This window comes from Myotis daubentonii, chromosome 2 (assembly GCF_963259705.1).
Source record: "Myotis daubentonii chromosome 2, mMyoDau2.1, whole genome shotgun sequence".
Classification (NCBI taxonomy): Eukaryota; Metazoa; Chordata; class Mammalia; order Chiroptera; family Vespertilionidae; genus Myotis; species Myotis daubentonii.
The window spans coordinates 70,857,936-70,879,489 of NC_081841.1; positions in this window are offsets into that span (position 1 = coordinate 70,857,936).

Below are 21,554 nucleotides of genomic sequence, written 5' to 3' on the forward strand. Positions count from 1 at the left end.
ACACAGTGCTAAGGGGAGCAAACATATTAAGAACAGTATGCCATATATGCCAGGTCCCTTGAAACAGCAAGGATGGACCGGCTCCCGGCAAACCTAAATAACCCACTAAAGACTAGCTGAAGAGAAGTCTTATAACCAAGGATTTACAGGAGAGTCACTTGAGACTAGTAGAAAAGGTGAGATTTGAAAAGAGCTAGCCCTGCTCCCATGAGCTTGTGGCTGAGAGTCCAGAAGGATAGGAGGAAAAAGGAAAAAATAAACAAATAGGACTATATCAAACTAAAAGGTTTTTGCATGGAAAAGGAAAGCATCAACAAAATAAAAAGACACACCACTAAATGGGAGAACATATTCACCAATGATACATCTGTTAAGTGGTTAATATCTAAAATTTATAAAGAATTTCTACAACACAACACCAAAAAAACAAACAAAACAAAAAAATCCGCCGAAACCGGTTTGGCTCAGTGGATAGAGCATCGGCCTGCGGACTGAAGGGTCCCAGGTTCGATTCCGGTCAAGGGCATGTACCTGGGTTGCGGGCACATCCCCAGTAGGAGATGTGCAGGAGGCAGCTGATCGATGTTTCTCTCTCATCGATGTTTCTAACTCTCTATCTCTCTCCCTTCCTCTCTGTAAAAAATCAATAAAATATATTTTTAAAAAAATCCAATTAAAAAATGGCGAAGGACCTGAATAGACACTTCTCCCTCAGCCCAGCCTGCATCCTCTCCAATCCGGGACCCCTCGGAGGATGTCTGACTGCCGGTTTAGGCCAGATCCCAACTGGCCCCCTCTGCCAGCCTGGTCACCCCTAACTGCTGCCACCCGCTGGCCTGCTTGCCCCCAACTGCCCCCCTGCTGGCCTGGTTGCCCCCAACTGGCCCCCCTGCCAGCCTGGTCGCCCCACACAGCCTGCTGTTCAGTCATTTGGCCATTCCTCACTAACCCCTCTGCCAGCCTTGTCACCCCACACAGCCTGCTGTTCAGTTGTTACTGTGATGGCGTCCTGGACAATTTGCATATTCCTCTATTATTAGTATAGATGTTCAACATCACTAATGCAAATTAAAATCACCATAAGGTATCACCTTACACCTTTCAGAATGGCTATCATCAATAAATCAACAAACAACAAGTGTTGGGGAGGATGTGAAGAAAAGGCAACCCTTATACACTATCAGTAGGAATGAAGATTGGTGCAGCCACTGTGGAAAACAGTATAGATTTATCTCAAAATAATAAAATGGAACTGTCTTATGACCCATCAATTTCACTTCTGGGAATATATCTAAAGAAACCTGAAACATTGATTAGAAAAAATATATGCACCCCTATGTTCATTGCTAGCTTATTTCCAATAACCAAAATTTGGAAACAATTCAAGTGCCCATGAGTAGATGAGTAGATAAAAAAGCTTTGGTGCGTTTACATAATGAGATACTATGTGGCCATAAAAAAGAAAGAAATCTTATCTTCATGACAGCATGGATGAACCTGGAGAGATTATACTAAGTGAGATATGGCAGCCAGAGAAAGACAAATACCATATGATTTCATTTATATGTGGAATCTAATGAACAAAATAAGCTAACAAACAAAATAGAAACAGATTCATAGATACAGGGAACAGACTGACAGCTTAGAGAGGATGGTGGCTGGGAGGCTGGGTGGAAAACATGAAGGGATTAAGGGGGGAAAAAACCTTATAGACACAGACAATAGTATGGTGATTACCAGAGGGAAGGAGGGTAGGGAAGGTAGAAGAGGGAAAAGGGGGGAAAAATGGTGACAGAAAGAGACTTGACTTTGGGTGGTAACACCCAATTATACACCTGAAACCCATATAATTTTTATTAACCAATGTCATCCCAATAAATTCAATACAAATTTAAAAAATAAATAATAATTAATAAAATATAGTATCATAAACAAAACCAAACAAAGGTGCCAGTTGTAAGCAAACCTGGATTCATTAGGTATGAAGCTATAAATATGGTCGTTCTGCTCTATTTCATCTCCTGGAATTTACACTCTGACTTCAACTGTGCGTCGTTTTCATTTATTCAAACACACATGCCAGGATCAAACTTCAAGGTGAGGAGGGAAAAGCCTATATTTATGACATTTTAATGACCCTACTTTAAACTCTACTTAATTTAGGCAGCCGGGTTTGCCTTGTTTTATTCTGTAATCATGTAATCATTAACAATAGCAGTAAGCACCTGCACGGTGCTTACACCCTGTTAGGCACTGCCTTAAAGGTTTACACATATTAACTCATGAAACCTTCACAACAGCCCACAAGGGGAGGACTCTAATAATCAGCATGTTAAAGACAAAGAAACTAAGGCACAGAGAACTTAAGTAATTTGCAAAGGGTCCCACAGCTAGCAAGTGGCAGGGGTGGAATTTAAACCTGGGTGGTCTGGCTTTGGAACCTGTTCTCACAATTCTTAGGCTATATTGCTTGTCCACCTTAGAAATAGTATTTCACATTTGCTGTCCTTTGTACCTGAAGATTTGCTGGTACCCCTAGGGCAGTGGTGAGCAAACTCATTAGTCAACAGAGCCAAATATCAACAGTACAACAATTGAAATTTCTTTTGAGAGCCAAATTTTTTAAACTTAAACTATATAGGTAGGTACATTGTTATTAACTTAATTAGGGTACTCCTAAGGCTTAGGAAGAGCCACACTCAAGGGGCCAAAGAGACACATGTGGCTCGCGAGCCGCAGTTTGCTGACCACGGCCCTAGGGCATCACGTCCAAAACCCTTTTTTCACAGTGTATGTCAATCCAAACTACCCTGCCTACTACTCCAGATGCCAGCCAGCAGTCACCATGATCCCCTTCCTTTTCCCATCATCTAATTAAAAAATAGTGACTGCTGAGAGTTAATAGAACTCATCTCCTGGAGAGGAAGTGGAGAAGATAATGGACAGTAGGGAAGATTCCACCTCACAGCTGTTGCCTTCTTTCTTTCCTGTAGCGCTAAGGAGTTAATGACTGCCTGTCAGAGGAAGGAAAGAGGACGACTAAGGCAGGAGGGCCACGCAGGCACCATGCTGGCAGTTTCACACTGCAAGTACATAATTATCCCTTTTCACAGAGGGAAAGCTGGCTCAGAGAGGATACATAACTTGCCCAAGATAATGGGGTCAGCACCCAGGCCTGCTTGAACTCCAAAGCCCAGGCATGCTTTCCTCACTGAAGAAGCAAGCTCAGAAGGGAGAGGACAGTTCTGACATCTGTACATATCACCGATTCGTACCTTTTTTTCTGTAAAAAATGGCATAAAAAGCAATTTTAACATTGTTTCCTGATTGGTATTACTCCTATTTACTGTTCATTATTATAATTCCTAGCACGCAATATATTGAGAAGTGGCTTTATTAAGTAATCCCTAGGGAACATAAAGTAAGCAAAAAAGTAGGGTAGTTTCATTAACTGCTTACATTGACCTGAATTTGTGTTTTTCAGTTGTCTCTCAATGAGGACATATGTGTTTGATTGACAGATATTTTCATTTTAAATGGTCACTTAAAATTTAAACTAGCTATGCTATTGTCACAAGATTAATATATAATGAGAAAGAGTGGATACATTTCCTAAGAAAAAAAACAAGCAAGTGAAAAGCATCAATATTTAAATTTAACCAAAGGTCTGCATAGGGTTGTTGTGGAAATAAATAGACAATACATTTGAAGAGCATGGTGGGTTTTAAATAAGTGGTAGAGACTTTAGGAAAACGTTATAAAATTCAAATATAAAAAAACTCAAAACACTACTGATTGCCAAACTTATTGCTTTTAAAAGTGTTTTCATAATATTTTAACCCATTTCAATTATGTTTTAACTATTTCATGTCAATAGGAAACAAATAATACCTTTCCACTTATTTTTATACACACATACAAAAATTATTTTTTAAAGTTGCCTATATCTATAGAATAAGTGTTTTTTACTTGTGACTAGTATGCTAATTTACCCAGATTCTAAAAGTGATAGTAAAAAACTGGTCTTCTCAGAATAGTATGGCCTCACTTTCTACATTTTAAAAAAGTTTGCAGAGATTCCAAAAAGCATCCTTCTATTGTTTTTCCTATTCTCCAAGGATAAGAACCCTCAGAAAATGCTGGTTTTAAAAAGTAAATTTCGGAACATATTTGTAAGCAAAACTCATGCTTGTAATGCAACCATTAGAACTGTAAGCATTGCAGTGACCACACACATGCATCAAAACCATAGTGGTTTGTGGGCTGTCGAAAACGCTCTTGAAGAGAAGGGAATGAGATTCTGTTGCATTTGTGACCTCTAGAGGCCAACATGAACGTGATCTATTTTATTCAGTCAACGATGCCTCCAAGTGCAGTCTTCAGGAGTTTAAGATTTATAGGCTTTAGAAAATAGAGCAAATTCAAGGGAGGAGAGGTTTCATTTTAGGTGGATATGTTGCCTTGAACTAACAACCACAAACCACAAATTGAAGTTTAAATAATAATTTGAAAAAGCCTCAGACTCTTGGAGAACCTTCATGGAAAATGAAAACCTTGCCTACTTCGCAGTGGAGCTGTCCAAACTAATTACATATTGTGAGCAATCCTCATATTGAGGATGAACACAGTAAAATGTGTCCATGGGACCTTAGAGTCAAACCTTGATTCTAATGTTTGCTAGTTCTGTGTTCTGGAAAAATCATTAACCTCTCTGAGCTTCAATGTCCTCATTTGTAAGTTAAGCCGTCATAATAAAACCTACTTAACGGTGACTTATAGATTAAATGAGATAACATATACTCAGAATTATCTTGAAAACTGTCTAGTACTAAACCCGTAACAAATTTCATTATGATTACATCACCATTTGTTCAGATGCTTCCTGTTATCTCTAAATGATAATACATTTTCACCACAGTGATAAACCAAAATATTAGACAAGTAAAGACTTCTCTAAGATAAAAAGGTGTTTGAAGCAGAGCTGATTGCACTGTCCCCCTGAGTCTCAAAACTCTGAATAGAATCAAACGTGGAGCAGCAGTGAATCAGTTGCCCAATTAGATTTATTTACCTTTGTCTTAAAGATGGCAATTGAGAGATAACCTCTGGAATGTTAGGGCATTTCTTCACTTTTCAACATCTCCCCACAGACTCTGCTATTGTATTCCAGATCTTTCTTCAAGGGCCAAATTTCAACCTTCCTGTTGAAAAGTGTATTGTTGCATATTGGCATGTTTATACGGTCCACCTGTCATATAAGAAAGGTCAAATAGAAGATGGCTAAAGTGTTATTGCAAAGCTCACTTATCCCTTCTTTATTTCCATAAAGCATGGATATCTCTACTGTGAACCTCCTTCCATCCCACACAGCACTATAGGAGGAATTCACTTGACTAGTATAATTATGTAGTCTCTAACCTCAATGCTGCTCCTAAACCCTATTTATCAGATCTCGCTCATGCCTCACAATGATTTTTGTTAAATCTTCACTATTCACCTCAAACCTGCTCTGATAAAATCTCTTCTGCTATTTTCAACAAATAAATCTACTTCTATTTTCCAGAGAAAAATCAATGCCTTAGCACAGGAACTCATCAAACTTCTGATCATCTGCTTACAGGGGCATCTATAGCCACAGCCGTTGTTCCATCCGGCCCTCCTGCCTCAGTGAACTAGAGTCTCTCCTGTCTGATCTCCACATCATGCCCTGGCTCTGTCAGTCACACTTACGTTCAGCCTAAGTTCACCTGAAACTGAAGGAAAACACAAAATAATAGTGGCTTAAATAACATAGAAATTAAAAAAGATAATAATAATAACATGGAAATTTATTTCTTGTTTGCAAAAAGTAAGGCCTTACATAAGCAAATCAGGACTAATATAATCCCTCCACAATCATTAGCGATAGGGCTCCTTTTGACATGTTGTATCCATCATCCTCAACATATGGCTTCTGCCACATGGTCCAAGATAACCACTGGAGCTCCAGCCAATGTGTATGTCAACACACGATGCATCAACTTTCCTCCCACTGACCAGAATAGAATCCAATCACAAGGTCCACCTTGCTGCAAAGGACACTTAGAAAATGTATTCTTAACATGCAACATTATGAACCCAGCTAAAAATCAAGGGAGGCAGAGAGAGAAATAATGGATGTTAAGGGAGAAGTAACAGCCTCCCACCACAGTCTTATGCGGCCTTCTCATGATGCTCATTATGTCCACATTTCCTTTCCCTGTGTATTTTAATTTCCCCTCTCTAGTGAGTCTTTCCCTTAGCCATTCAAACACCTTCCTAAACTGTGTCTCTCTAACGTCTGCTCTGCTTCTCTCCTCTTCACCACCAATTTTTTAAAGATTTTCCACATTATCTTCCTTGCACATGCACTTCTCAGCCCACTGCAATCTGACTTCTGCCCCTGTTGTGCATTGAATTGTGTCCCCCAAAAAGATATGTTGAAATCCTAGCCCCCAGTACTTGTGACTATGATCTTATTTGGAAATAGGGTCTTTGCAGATGAACTCAAGTTAAGGTTGAGGTGAGGCCATACAGGATTAGGGTAGGCCCTAAATCCAATAACTGGTGTCCTTCTAAGAAGGCCATGTGGAGCCCCAGTGACAGTGAGACACACCCAGAGAACACCACATGAGGATGGGAGCAGGGATTAGAATGATGCAGCAATAAACCAAGGCACACCAAGGAGTGCTGGCAACCATCGAAAGCTAGGAAGAGGCAACGAAGGATCCTCTCCTCGAGTCTGCATGGCCTGCCGCTATCTCGATTTCAGACTTCTAGCTTCTAGGCTTCTGTTTGTTCCCTCCAGTGAGAGGATAAATATCTGTTGCTTTAAGCCATTAAATTTGTGGTACTTGGTTATGGCAGCCCTAGCAAACTAATGCAGCCCCAACCACTTGCCAATGTCACAGTGGTCTCTGTTGCTAAATCCAGAGGGCAATTTTCAAGACTCATTTATTTTTCTCTCAATATACAGCATTTGACAAAATTACTCCCTGCCATTAAAATCCTTTCGCCTTTGACTTTGGGGCACTACTCTTTACTGCTTTCCTTATGTTTCTCAAGCTACTCTATCTCAACTTTCCTTTCTAAACACCTTTGTTTCATGCTCTAAATATTCTTGTTACTTAGTTCAAATTTGATGTGTTAACTGAGCCAAAATATATTTAACTCCCCTCATTCTACTCCCAAATCCCCAGTGAAATGAGTAGAATAATATCACATTTAAAAATCTATCTAGGTCATTAATGTATTCAGCAAACATTAAGTGTTTATTTGGTTTCAAACACTGGGACAGTACTTGAGATACAGAGATGAACAAGTGAGACTCAGTACCTGACCTGATGGAGCTTCCATTCTTCCGGGAACATGATAACAAATAACCAAAGAAATACACGAGATGATTATAAGTATGATAACACATGGCATAAAAGAAACAAATGGGATGGTGAGATAGAACAGGAGTCAGCAAACTTTTTCTGTGAAAGGCAATACTGTGCAGGCCATATAGCCTCTGTTGCAATTTCTCAGTTCTGCTATTACAGCACAAAAACAGCCATAAGCAATACATCAATGAATGGGTATGGCTGTGTTCCAATAAAATGTTATTTTCAAAAACAGGCAGTGGGCCAGACTTAACCTGTGGAACATAGTTTGTCAACCCTTGAGAAAGAGAGAAATTGTGACAAATCATTTTAGATATAAAGGTCAACAAGGGGCCTCTTTAAAAAGGTGGCATTTGAACTGAGATTTGAAGGGGAGAAGGAGCCACACCTAATTCCCTCAGCCCACCAACCTTGGAACTAGCAATGACAACAACAACAAAAAATGTTTTATTTTTCTTTTGTTAGGATCTGAAAGATTTGAGTGACAATCCACATAATCCACAAAATTCTTAACTCCAGATGTTGGGGAAATATCACTCCCTGCATCCCCAGTGTGGGAACTTGCAAAACCAGAAAGATCACTCAACTTAAGATTGTGTTTAAGTTTTAAAGAAAGCTAGGGATCTAAAGTATTAGATAAAAATTTCTCCTTAAACAGACTTACTGAAAGAAATGGGAGAAAGCATTGCAAAATCTTTCATCTGTATTTCAAGCAAGAGTAAATATATACTGCATATCTGAATGAAAAATAATATAAAGTGTATAAATATCGTTTTATTCAAAATCATTATTGCCATAGCAGCATCAAATTTTATGATAGGTTACTATAGAAAATTGAATCAGTGAATTTGGGGTTTTTTAAAGATGCAAAAAATAACAGTTATGAAGATCATCCAAGAGATAGAATTTACTTATAAAATAGAACATATAAAGATAAAGCAATAAATTATTAGAAATCAAAATAAGTTTTTCTTTATCTGAGAATTTGTTCTTCAGCCTAAATGGATTAATTAATGCCAGGTCAAATTTATGTAGAAAGAAACAAATCTAGATATTTACTGATAAAATTATTGGATTTTAAGTCTTTAGGAAAAGAAAACTACCTACCAGAATGGGGCATGGGAGATGGAGAGAGAAGAGAAAATGCACAAAGACAAAAATGTTTAGAAACAGGTATCTCCTCTAGAACGCTAAATGCTTTAGATGGTTTTTAAAGACAACGATTGTGATTCAGGGATTCTGAATTCGTTCAAATTATCATTCACATCAAAGATCAAAAAAACCCTATGAAGATTCAGGAAGTACATCACTTCTTGAAATAATTACTCTCAGAAGTACTCCAACCAACTGAGACTTGAATCAAAGTATCCGAGGATGAAAAAAAAAGCCTAAGAAAGTGCATGAACAATTGTGACCGATTTTCATTTGTGGCCGCATTACCTCCCTTCCCACAAACTCTTCAGTAATGTAGCCTTGCTGCTTCCCAGGGAAGCAGTGCAACCTATCACTCCTTCCTTATGCATCTGGGCTTAAACCTGTGACTGCTTTGGCCAGCAGACTACTTCAAACATGACACTATGCTAGTTCCAGACACAGCCCTTTACCGGCCTGGCAGCTTCTGCTTCCTTCCTCTTAGCGCTCTAAGCTGCATGTAGGAAGAACCACCAATTCTGCTAGAGAGAGGGGGACATGCAGAGAATGAAGCACTTCTAGCCTGGTTGGGCCTCCCTATGACTCCATCCTCTCAACCTCTCTCTCACTATAAACACACAAGAGATCCCAAGTGAGAACCACCCATATGAGACCAGTCAACCAAAAAAAGCTTTGAGAGATAATAAGAAATTCATGCTTTTGTCAAGTACTAAAGTGGTTTGTTACATAGCAATTGATTTTGAAATAATTAATGTAGTGAAACATAATGTATTATCTAATCTACACTAATAAAAGAGAAAGATACAAATTGACTGTACCTTCACAACGCCCACCAGCCAATCAGGAGTGAGAATGCAAATTAACCCAACAAAGATGCCAGGTTAATTTGCATATGCAGGCACTGAGTGGCCAGGGATGGGCAGGATGCTTGCATCATCGCCATGGTGATGACACAGGCATTCCGCACTGCCCCAGCCGCTCCAGGCCTCTGGGCCATGTGGGAAGGAGGAAAAGGCGACTCCAGGATGGAGCTAAGGTGGTGCTGGCAGCCAGGAGAAGGAAGGCCCATTCTTGCACGAATCTTCCTGCATCGGGCCTCTAGTTGTTAATATTACCTTTGTTGTTAATAAAACTGTCCAATGTAAACAAAAATCTTAAAATACATGATATGATAAAGGACGCTAAAAATCCTATAAAATAAACAGGTAATATGCAAATTGGCCCTCACGCCATCACACAAGATGGCCACCCCCATGTGGTCAAAGATGGCAACCACAAGATGGCTGGCAGGGGAGGGCAGTTAGGGGCAACCTGACTGGCAGGTATGGCAGTTGGGGGTGACCAGGCCGGCAGGGGAGGGCAGTTAGGAGAAACCAGGCCAGCAGGGGAGGGCAGTTGGGGGTGACCAACCGGGCCTGCAGGAGAGGGGAGTTGGGGGCAACCAGGACGGCAGGGGAGTGTTTAGGGGGTGATCAGGCTGGCAAGCAGGTTAGCAGTTGGGAGCCAGCAGTCCTGGATTGTGAGAGGGATATTTGACTGCCAACAGTCAGACATCCCCCGAGGGGTCCCAGATTGGAAAGGGTGCAGGCTGGGCTGACGGACAACACCCCCCCCCTCCATTGCATGAATTTCATGCACCAGCCCTCTAGTATTTAATAAAAATATTCTGGTTCTAAAATTTCAGATTCTTTTGACAAAAAACTCAAAAGCGGGAAGAGGTAGAAAAGGGAATTGAAAGTATAATGCGTTTCTCAATTTACATGGAGGATAAGCATAGTTACTATTTCATTCTTGACATTGATAAAGAAATTAATATGCACTGTACTTTCAAAAGAAAAATGCAGGATGTCCCAAAATATGTATACACACTTTGAGTCATTATAAAGTCAATGTTTATTAACATACAGTTCATTTGCAAAATTGAAAAGAATCTCCAGAAATGAATATTATTTTTGTCAATGCCTGTTTTCAAAGTCATGACAGTTCTGGTCCAGGCACTGCTGCTAACACAAAGCAATGGAATTGCAAACATCAAGATTAATTTCGTCTGGTATCTGTGCACCCTCAATTCATTGACTCTTGCCAGTTTTGTACCATAAACTTTATCTTTTATGTGTCCCCCCCCCCCCAGTAGTTAGACACTGGCCTGAGCACCAAAGAGTCTCAGGTTCAATTCCCAGTTAAGGGCACATACCTGGGTTGCAGGTTCAATCCCTGGACTGTATTGGGGTGCATGTGGGAGGCAACCAATCATGTCTCTCCCACATTGATGTTTCTCTCTCTCTCCCCACCCCCACAATCTCAAATGGTGCATTTATTAGTAAAGAAATTGAAATCAATGGAACAATACTGAGGTCTCCTGGTTCCCCTGTACAAGATTTCCACTGGGGGAAATACCCAGCCACAAAATTGCTATAGCAATGGGTTTGTGCACATGCAATGTCCCTATTCCTAAACTGGTCTCCAGAATGGCTACCACCTTATTCTCCATCCAGCAGTAATGAGGGTTTTCTGATTCCCACAGCCTTGGCAGTACTTGATATTATCCAACTTTTTAATTGTTGCCATTCTCGTGTATAAAGTTTGAACTTGCAATTATCCAAGTTGAGCTTCTTTTCATATGTTCTTTAGTTATTTCACTTTTCCCCTTTTTGTGAATTGTCACTTTATTTTCTCTACTCATTCTTCCATTTGATTGCCTGGCTTCTTATTGTTGGTTTGCAGGATTTCCTTATATTTAATATTTTATTGGTTGTTCACATCTCAAGTACTTTCTCCCATGCTTTCTGTAGAAATCATTAATTTTGATGTCATCAGTTACACCATTTTTGATTTTTGTTTTCTTTATGAACTGGCTTCCCCTCTCCCGCCTCCAACTCATTTAATAAATCTTGCCCAACCAGTGTGTCTCAGTGGTTGAGCATCAACCCATTAACCAGGAGGTCACGGTTCAATTCCTGGTCAGGGCACATGCCCGGGTTGCAGGCTTAATCCCCAGTAGTGGTGTGCAGGAGGCAGCCAATCAATGATTCTCTCTCGTCATTGATGTTTCTATCTCTCCCCAATCCCTTTCTCTCTCTGAAATCAATAAAAAAAAAAATTTAAAGAAATTCTTCCCACTCTGTTGTTACAAAGACATTCTCCAACTTTACTGTATAACAGCTTTATAATTTTGTCTTTTATATCTCTATTCTAATGGGAAATTTTTTTAATACTTTGTGGTATGAATTTTGGCCCTATTTTTTCTCCAAATGTTTTGCCAATTTTCATAATTCTGTTTATTAAATAATGTACTGTTTCCTTAATGATCTACCAACAATTCACCAAGCTTCCATATACACATGGATTGGTCTTCAATTCCATTCTATGTGTAGTACCAGTATCACACAGAATTACTATATCTTGGTAACATATATTAATATCTGGTAAGATATTTCCCCATATTAATTCATTTTAAGAATTATTTTAGCTATGTGTGGATTTGTATGGGCCCATTTCACTTCTTTTCTATGTGTTTTTAATGTGTTTGTTATTTTTGTTTCTTTTAATTGAGGTATAATTGGCATATAAAATTTTATTATTTCAGGTGTACTACATGATTTGATATTTATTTATGTCTTTTATATTTTAACTACATTAAATTTGTTTTCATTTGGGAATAATTTACATCTTTACACTTTTAAATTTTCCATCCACAGTGTAGTATTTCTTTCTTCCTCGTCAAGTCTACTTTTATGTTCTTTAGTAATGTTTTAAAATATTCTCCATACTAATTTTTTCATTTTTAAGTCAGTTCCTAGAAACTTTCTTTCCTTTTGGCTATTTTACATATAATGTTATGGTTTATTACATTTTCTAACTGGCTATTGGTGTAAAAGAATTCTATTGATTTTTGCTTATTGATTTCTGCTCAAGCAACCATGCTGAACTCTTTAGCTTTGTTGATTCTCTTGGGTTTGCTGGTAAACAATTAAATCATCTACACATACTAACCATTTGTCTCTTCCCTTTAGTCTTATCCCTTATTTCTTTTAATTCTCATATGTCATTGGCCAGGACATCCAGTCCTTTGTTGAACAGAAAGGGTCATAGCAGGCATCCTTGTTCATTACTGACCTTAAAGATAAAGCTTCTAAAGTTACTCCATTAAGTGTGATGTTTGAACATTTTTACCAGATCTACCACTTAGACAATACAACCTCAAATGGTGTGTTTATTAATAAAGAAACTGAAACCCTCATTTTGAGAGACAGAATTTCTTGCCAATATAACACTAAGCTCCAAACTAAACTAAAAGTTTGAACATATTTTCCCAACTTAAAATAGCTTTAATTGTGCTTTTACCTCCCACATTTACTCATTTCCTTTTGCCAAATTTTGACCAGGGGAATAGAGTGTAACAGTATTTATCAGTAGCCATCTATAAATGAATTAAAATAATTTATGGTTTAAACTATAGATACTCAAGTTCCATACCACTGTATATGAGGTGTATAACCAGTGGAACTGTTTTTACCATCATATATTCAGTGTTTACATTCATATTTTCATGGAAGATCAGTGTTTGAATCCTATCTCTACCCAGGAACTAACTAACTATGTGACTGTAGGCAAGTTACTTAATCTCACTAAATTCACTTTCTCCTTCTGTAAAATGTGAATTATATACATGTCAGCTCCTAGGATTGTTGTCATAGGAATAATAATAATACTTAACTCATAAGAGTTTGGTGAGAACCTTATGTTCTAGTGATTACAACACTTACAGTGATGCCTAACATAAAGCTATTGCTATTATTGCACAAACATTTTATTTAAATTTCACAAAAAATCTATGAAGCAGATGGAGCCTATATGAATATGTACTTTTTTTTTACTTATTTTACAGATGAGGAAAGTGAAATTAATTATATAGACAGGGCTAAGATTCAGTGGGTATACAATGACATATTCTTATCAGATGTTAAAATTTTGAACTACTTCCATAAGGATTCATTGCCCAAGCACCCACTAATCCACCCCCAACCCTGATTCTTCAGCTTCTCCCCTGGGACCCATGTACCTCTCTGTGAGGCAGCAACTAAAAGGCTAACAGCTGGTTAGCAGAAGGGCTCGAAGACAGACTGGTTGATTACCACAAGTTCCAGATTATTAAATACTTTTAAATCATCTTTGTTTATTGTAAATGTCAAATCCAGGATTCATACCCAGGTCTTCATGACACTAAGTTTTAATTTACATAATGGACTAAATAAGCAGGAAAACAAAGGATCGTAGTTTCAATGTATAAGCTTCTCATAAGTTAAAAAAAAAGTAACAGAATCCAGAAGAAGAGACTATCAATAGCACCCTCCTACTGATAGAATTAAATAAACCAAATAATTTTTTAAATTGCAATATAGATAAGGCTGAACATGAATAAAAAATATGCATATGACATTTATTATAAGATTCCTTTATATTTTACAGCAAAATGAAATGTTTTACTTTTAATGTGACCACATTAAAATCTTCAAAATTATAGAAGAGAAAAAAATCAATTATACTTCTATTCCCTAGCACAACCATTCTGAATATCTTTCTAAAAAATAAATGTTTTATGATAAAATATGAATTTATTATTGCTTTTATAGTTCCTGTTATAGCAAAGCCTCAGAAACATCCTTGAAAGGTAGTCATGATCATAGTAACAGCCACCTGTTTAGTTGTACTTTTTAATTTTGAAAAGCATTGCATTTTTGGCATAAAATTAAGAGAAATTCTAGAATAGAAAAAAAGCTTCCAAGTCTAAAATTCCCAATATCAAATATTTTAAATATAAATTACCTGTAGAAGAAAATAGCTATAGTAAATTCAAAGACCCTGAGTTATTGCAAGACAACAGGCAGCACTGGCCAAACTCTTGTAGATTTGATGTCAATTTCACTAGGAACTATACCTTTGTATTATAGAAGTGGAATATCTCATTAAATAAAAATTCCTATTACATCATTTTAATAGAGTCTATAACAGGTAAATAAACAAAGATAATAAATATTATCTTTTATTATCTTTTATGAGCTTGAGCTTACCACCATTTTGAGTTCCAAAGTCTATGAGCTTGGAACTTATAAACTTGAATTCAGATATATTTTCCCGTTGTAATAATTTTCTATTTTGTTTTCTGTTTCCTGGCATATGTACCGTCTCCCACTTGAAATTATAAATCCTTTTAAATCTGGACCCACATCAAATTCCTGAATTTCCTCGTGGAATTTAGCACACTTTATTAGAGATGATATGCATCAACTACAAAATAAGTGAATAAATGAATTAATTCATAAACTAGCAAAAAAAATGATTAGTGATGATGAGTTTTCTTGGCCAGCCCTACTTGATTCTCCAATTAAATTCAATAAATATTTCTTAATCATCTACTCTGAGCCAGGCATTTTAACTTTATGAAAGTACAAGATCTACAATATAATACCAACTAATCTAATCAGAATTCACTATGGGTTTATTTTTTAATATATTTTGAGTTCCCACATCTTGGAACATCTTAAAAAAATCCTTGTTAATTCCTTATTTGATATTAATATTAATATTTCCATAAAAATAAGCAATTCTACACATCTCTGGAGCTACTCTTCAGAAAACACACACACACACACACACTCACCAAAAACTAAGATACCGAACAAAAAGGCACCTACTGGTTAATCATATCTAAATTTGACACTGATTAGTTTACCACTCAGGTTTTTATTTATTTGTCCATAACTCTCAATAAATAAAAAACAGTTTCCAATCATATCTAAAAATAGTGAGAAAACTCTTTCAAGAAATTTAAAGCCATCTTTCACGTGCTTCCAAAAAATAAATTTAAAATAGCAAGCATTTGTCAACCAACCCAACCAGGAGCTGTAACTATACCACAACACCACATTGTCAGCCATCTGAAATGCTGCTGACAAATCTCCCTTTAGAACAGGTTACAACGTCACCATTAGCAAGTCATCAATTAATCTGCTGAGAGTCATTTTCCATACAATTTCCTTTCTGAAGGCAGGAGGGTCACATAGTACCATTGTGTTAAACAGCTCTGAGAAATCTGAAAAATACTTAAAATGGAGAGTATGACATAGTGTATAATTTCCCACTTGCAGTTTTATACTATCAGACTAGCACACATGGTATTCTCATCATTAGCATCAGAAGTTCCATGGACGTATCATAAGTAATATAAACTTCTATGGTAGTAATTTGCTTACAGTCACATAAAGAAAAAAGAAATTTCATGGTAGCTGCCTAGTTCCAGGAGTCATTTATTCTTATTAGAAAACCAAAGTCAGCAATGACATGAGCAGAGCTGACAATTACTGCTTGGGAGAACTCAGAACTGGATGTCACTTGGCTGACTGTTAGTTGATATTTGGGTGGAAATTAGCCTGGACCTGGCTTATCCAAGGCATGAGTTTTGTCCAACTCAAGCCTAATTTTTAAGGTGATATGTAAAGGAAAACTCCCTACTTTCTCTAAAGGTTGAGGTATTTCTAAGCACAAGGTGGTTCGTTTGTGTGGAATTACAAGACTCTTTTAAAATCTTTATTTGGTGTTGTATGGATTTGAAATTTTCTTCTTGGCTCTCTAGTTCTATAATCTGTTTCCCGTGTAGCTTACCATGGCAAATTTTCTTATGAGAGAAGCTCAGTTTCATGAACTAACAAAGCTCAAGAATCAAGTTGAAGTCCAAAGTAAGCAGTCATCATAAAATAATATTGATTAATAGATCTCTAGTCATTTCAAAATTATCTGATACAATTTGTTAACCACTTTTATAATAGCCACCAGTTCACTAGTTGTATTCCTGGAAATATTATTAATGCAATTGTTCATGAAGTTTTTAAGAACCATAAACTGATTTTTATGCTAAAAAAAATAAATATTTAGCATAGTCATGTGGTACATAGAACTTCCAGATGGCTTTCAGAATAGCAATGCTACTGGTTTTCCTCTTACTTCACAGATTGCTCCTTGTCACTGTCCTTTGCTGGTTCTTCCTCAACCTCCTGGTCTCTTAACACTTAATTCAAGTGTTGCAGCACTCCGTCTTCAGACTTCTCTATATACATTGATCACGTCAACTTTCAGGGTTTTAAAGACCATCAAAATCTGAGGATGTCCAACTTTATATCACTAGTTCTAAACTCCAAAATCATATATGCAATGGCTTACTCAGCACCTCCATTTGGACATCTAATATACATCTTATGATTTACATGTCCAAAATTAAGTGTCTGATATCCTAACCTCCCCACCTCCCAACCTACTCCCCTCACAGTCTTCCCTATCTCGGTTAATAGCAACTTCTAGTTTTTCAGGCCAAAAGCCTTGGGGTTATCTTTGATTCTCCTCTTCCTCACATTCTACATCCAATTCATCAGAAATTCTTGTTGGCTTCACATTCACAATATAGCCAATGGAGCACTACTTGGCAATGAAAAAAGACACATGCATACACATGAATAGGAATACATTTTAAAATATTACTTTGAGCCAAAAAAATTAGTCACAAAAGAGTATATACAGTATAATTTCATTTATGTAAGTTCAAGAACTGACCAACCTAATTTATAGTAATAGAGGTTAACAGCCGTGGGCAAACTACGGCCCGCGGGCCGGATCTGGCCCATTTGAAATGAATACAACTAAAAAAAAAAAAAAAAAGACCGTACCCTTTTATGTAATGATGTTTACTTTGAATTTATATTAGTTCACACAAACACTCCATCCATGCTTTTGTTCCGGCCCTCCGGTCAGGTTTAAGAACCCATTGTGGCCCTCGAGTAAAAAAGTTTGCCCACCCCTGGAATAATCATTACCTCTGGGAAGTTGCTGAGGGTATTGACTGAAAAGGTACAAAGGAAAGTTAGGAGAATGAAAATGTTCTATAGTCTAATCTGGGTGGTGGTTATAAGGATGAATATACATGTGAAAATCCACCAAACTATTTCCTTAATATTTTTAATTTTATTGTATATAAGTCATACCTTGATCAAGTGTTCATATGTTTATAATATGTATTACTAGGGTCTTAAAAGAGTCAAAAGGTTGGAGTATTCATTTAAAAAAATTTTTGGAAAAGATTAAGGACGCTATCTCAATAAAAGCCAAAAACAGGGATGAGGTTATATAGGAATTCTGTCTATGAATTTGACTACTCTAGGTACCTTATGTAAGTGGAATCATGCAATATTTATTCTTTTGTGACTAGCTTTTCTCACTTAGTATAATGTGCTTAAGGTTAATCCATATTATAACATATTGAAGAATTTTCTTCCTTTTTAAGGCTGAATAGTATTCCATTGTATGTATATACCGCATTTTCTTTCTCCATTTAACCATCAAAGGATACTTGGATTGCTTCCACCTTTTAGCTATTGTGAATAATGCTGCTATAAACATGAGTGTATTTATAGTTGTTCCAGTCCCTGCCTTTATTTCTTTGGGGTATATACCCAAAAGTGGAATTTCTGGATCATATGGTAATTCTATGTTTAATTTTTTGAGGAACTGTCATGCTGTTTTGTAGGGCAGCTGTACCATTTTACATTCCCACCCACAATGCACAATTTCTCCATATTCATGCCAACAATTATTATTTCTGTGTGTTTTTTCTAATAATAGCCATCCTAACATGTAGTATCTCATTTTTATTTGCATTTCCCTAATGATTAGTGATTTTGAGTACCTTTTCGTGTGTTTTCCTGGCCATTTGCATATCTTGTTTGGAGAAATGTCAACTCAGGTCCTTTCCCACTCTTTTAATTGGTTCATTGCGTTGTTGTTGAGTTGTAGGAGTTCTTCAAATATTCTGGATTATCAGTCTCTTATCAGATATATGATTTGCAAATATTTTCTTTCATTCCATGAATTGCCTTTTCACTCTGTTGATAGTGTCCTTTGATGCACAAAAGCTTTTAATTTTAATAAAATCCAACTTACTATTTTTTCTTTTGTCTCCTGTGCCTTTGATGTTATATCTAAAAACTCGGTGCCAAATTCCATATCATGAGGTTTTTGCCCTGTGTTTTCTTCTAAGACTTTTATGTTTTTAGCAATTACGTTTAGGTGTGTGATCCATTTCAAGTTAATTTTTATGTATGGTGCAAGATAAGGGTCCAACTCTATCATTTTGCATGTGGATATCCAGTTTTCTCAGCACCGTTTGTTGAAAAGACTGTTCTTTTCCCATTGAATGGTCTTGGCGCTCTACTTAAGAGATTTTAATTAACTCACTTTATAATGAATTCTGCTATACATATTAAAAATAAAATTGCAATTTATTAATAATAAATTTGTTTCTTCCTTTGGGTACACCTCTGTGAACAGAGCAGAAAACCACTATACTTGCTGCTTCATTTCTAAATTTATTGGACTCACTTTTAAAATTATTTGACTTTAAATGGTGTAGCATTCTTCATTATATATCACCTATATCTAATAGGTATAGAAAACTTTTTAAAAACATAATAAAGCAGAACAAATACTTAAAGAAACATTCTTAAATTTAATACAGCAGAAATAAAATCTATCTGGAATAGGGAGAATAAAGAGTATTAAAAATCAATTTTTCTGAATTCTGAGATTAGACTGATTTTGTATTTTTCTTCTTAAATTTCCCTTGATACATCATTTGCCCCCATACTTTATCCTTATTATCCCCAGAGGTCTCATTAACTTTATCAATCAAAATTCAACACATTTCAGTCACTAAGTTATCTAAAGGGAAGTAGAGAACCTTATAGAACTCATAAAATAAAGCTATGGTGATGAAGCTAAACCCTCATTATTAGCAATTTTTAATTTCTATTCAATAGTTCCATGAGAGTGGTCAGAAATACAGATAAAAGTAACAATGGCAATAAAAATAGTAGTAGTAGGGGAAGCTAACATTCATTGAATGCTTACAATGTCTAAGAACTTAATATTAAATTTCATTTAGTCCACAAAATTACAGATAAGACATGTACCAGGAAGCTTCAACTTTACACCCCTAGGGAACCACTGGTCCATTCCCTGCAGATCACTAAGAAAAGAGGTTTGACCAAGGGGAAGATGGGATGCGCAGTGATGTTGGGGTGATGTAGAGAAGGTACTTGCCTGTCAGTCTAACCTAGGACCAAAGATGATTGGCTAGGGGCTGGAGTCACTGCAAGCATGCAAAATCTTGGGAGGGTAAAATGCCCAGACAACGAATTCTCTCTCTCTCTCTCTCTCTCTCTCTCTCTCTCTCTCTCTCTCCACTCACCCTTCTGTTTCTCTCTTGATCTGTGACCTGCACTTGTCGTGCACCTCCATAGCCATGTGGCCCTAGAAGCCTCACGGCCATGGCCATGTGGACCCTACCCACAATAGACTGCAGCTGGAACAGAAGCTAAGCTAGCCTGATGCTGGACTGGGATGTGCAAATATGGAACGGAGGCTCTGGGCAGGGTTTGGATCTGAGCCCTGCTGAAAACAAAAATGGTACTTTTCCCATATCAGGATGGAAAGAAACAGGACCTTGGAGATCCAGGGGTTTAATTCCACAGCAATACAGCTTTCCATGATACCTCATCCTCCCATGAGAGCCTCAGGGAATTCTTATTCGCCCAGCACCCCAAGAATCCCACTTCCACCAGCAAGTAGGGTCACAGAAAGCACCCCATGAATAACACCCTTACTAATTATGTCAATATTTCACAAGCTTTAATCCAGGTACACCTTTCACATGTTTGAGATATTTGTATACAATCTGTATTTCTGTATTATTAGTTTTTTATATTTTTCTCTAAAGTGAAATCTTCTTTTAAAAATGGGAACTTTCTTTTTAAAATTACCAAAAAAAAAAAAAAACCACAAAAAAACAAGAAAGATGTCTTTAATGCTTCATAAATACCTACTAAGATTCTAAGTATGAGACCTGCTCGCCTCTTTAAGAGAAATTCAAAGTGTTAGAAAGATGTTATATATGTCATTTATACCAAACTAAGACCTTCTTTTGAACTAATCAGAAGATATGAAAGAAAATTCAAAAGCAGTGATTTACCACTATCTGACTTAATGCTCTTTAAAGTCTGTAATCATGTCAAACAGACTAAGGAATCATTTACTGTTTGTTCATGATAACTGCCCCTTTTCTAGGGGAACCACACATTACTCTCCACTGGGCCTGGGTGTGCTACTATATCAGCAGCAAGTTAACGCTCCTACCAAACAAGTACACAAGGGCGATGTCTGCAACAGGAGGCTTCTCCCAATCCTCATGTTCACTACAAACAATAGTTAAGAAAAGAGTCTGGTGTAGTGAAGAGACACAATAACTTGCAACATCAATGATAAGAGATGGCAAATAGAGATAACAGAAGGTTCGGGCCCCTTTGAAAACAAATGGAATTATGAACAAAGGTATAATACTGTCCTATTTAATGAATGAACTTAAAAGAAAAAATAATATCTACTGTACTAGGAATCTAAAGATTTCCAAAATTATAAATATATATTTTTAAATTATGCTTTTATCTTCACAAAGTGTCCCAATTATTAACTTCACAGATACCATATCTCTATTATTCAAAATATAAAACTGTGCAGAAAATTTTAACAAAAAGAAGGTAATTTATTTTAAAACCTTACGTTTGACCTGAGAGTTCCCTTCCTCCGGTCTGACCCAGGTGCAAGGCTGAAAAAAGCATGTCTGCTCCTCATCCTGCCTGCGGCACCTCACCTCTCCCTCCACCCACAGCAGCACACCCACTTCTATTGTCTCTCTGCCTTCATCTACCCAAAGACTATGGCAAGTATATTTCTGAACCTGTAAATGGAATTAAGTCTATTATCCAGAAAACTTTGTAATTCTTGTCTATAATTTGTCTTGTTGAATTTCAACTATGAATAGTAATCAATTTCATCATTAAGTGGCATTTTTAAGCACCCAGATGTGTTGGGACATGGTAAAAAAAAAACATCTTTTTT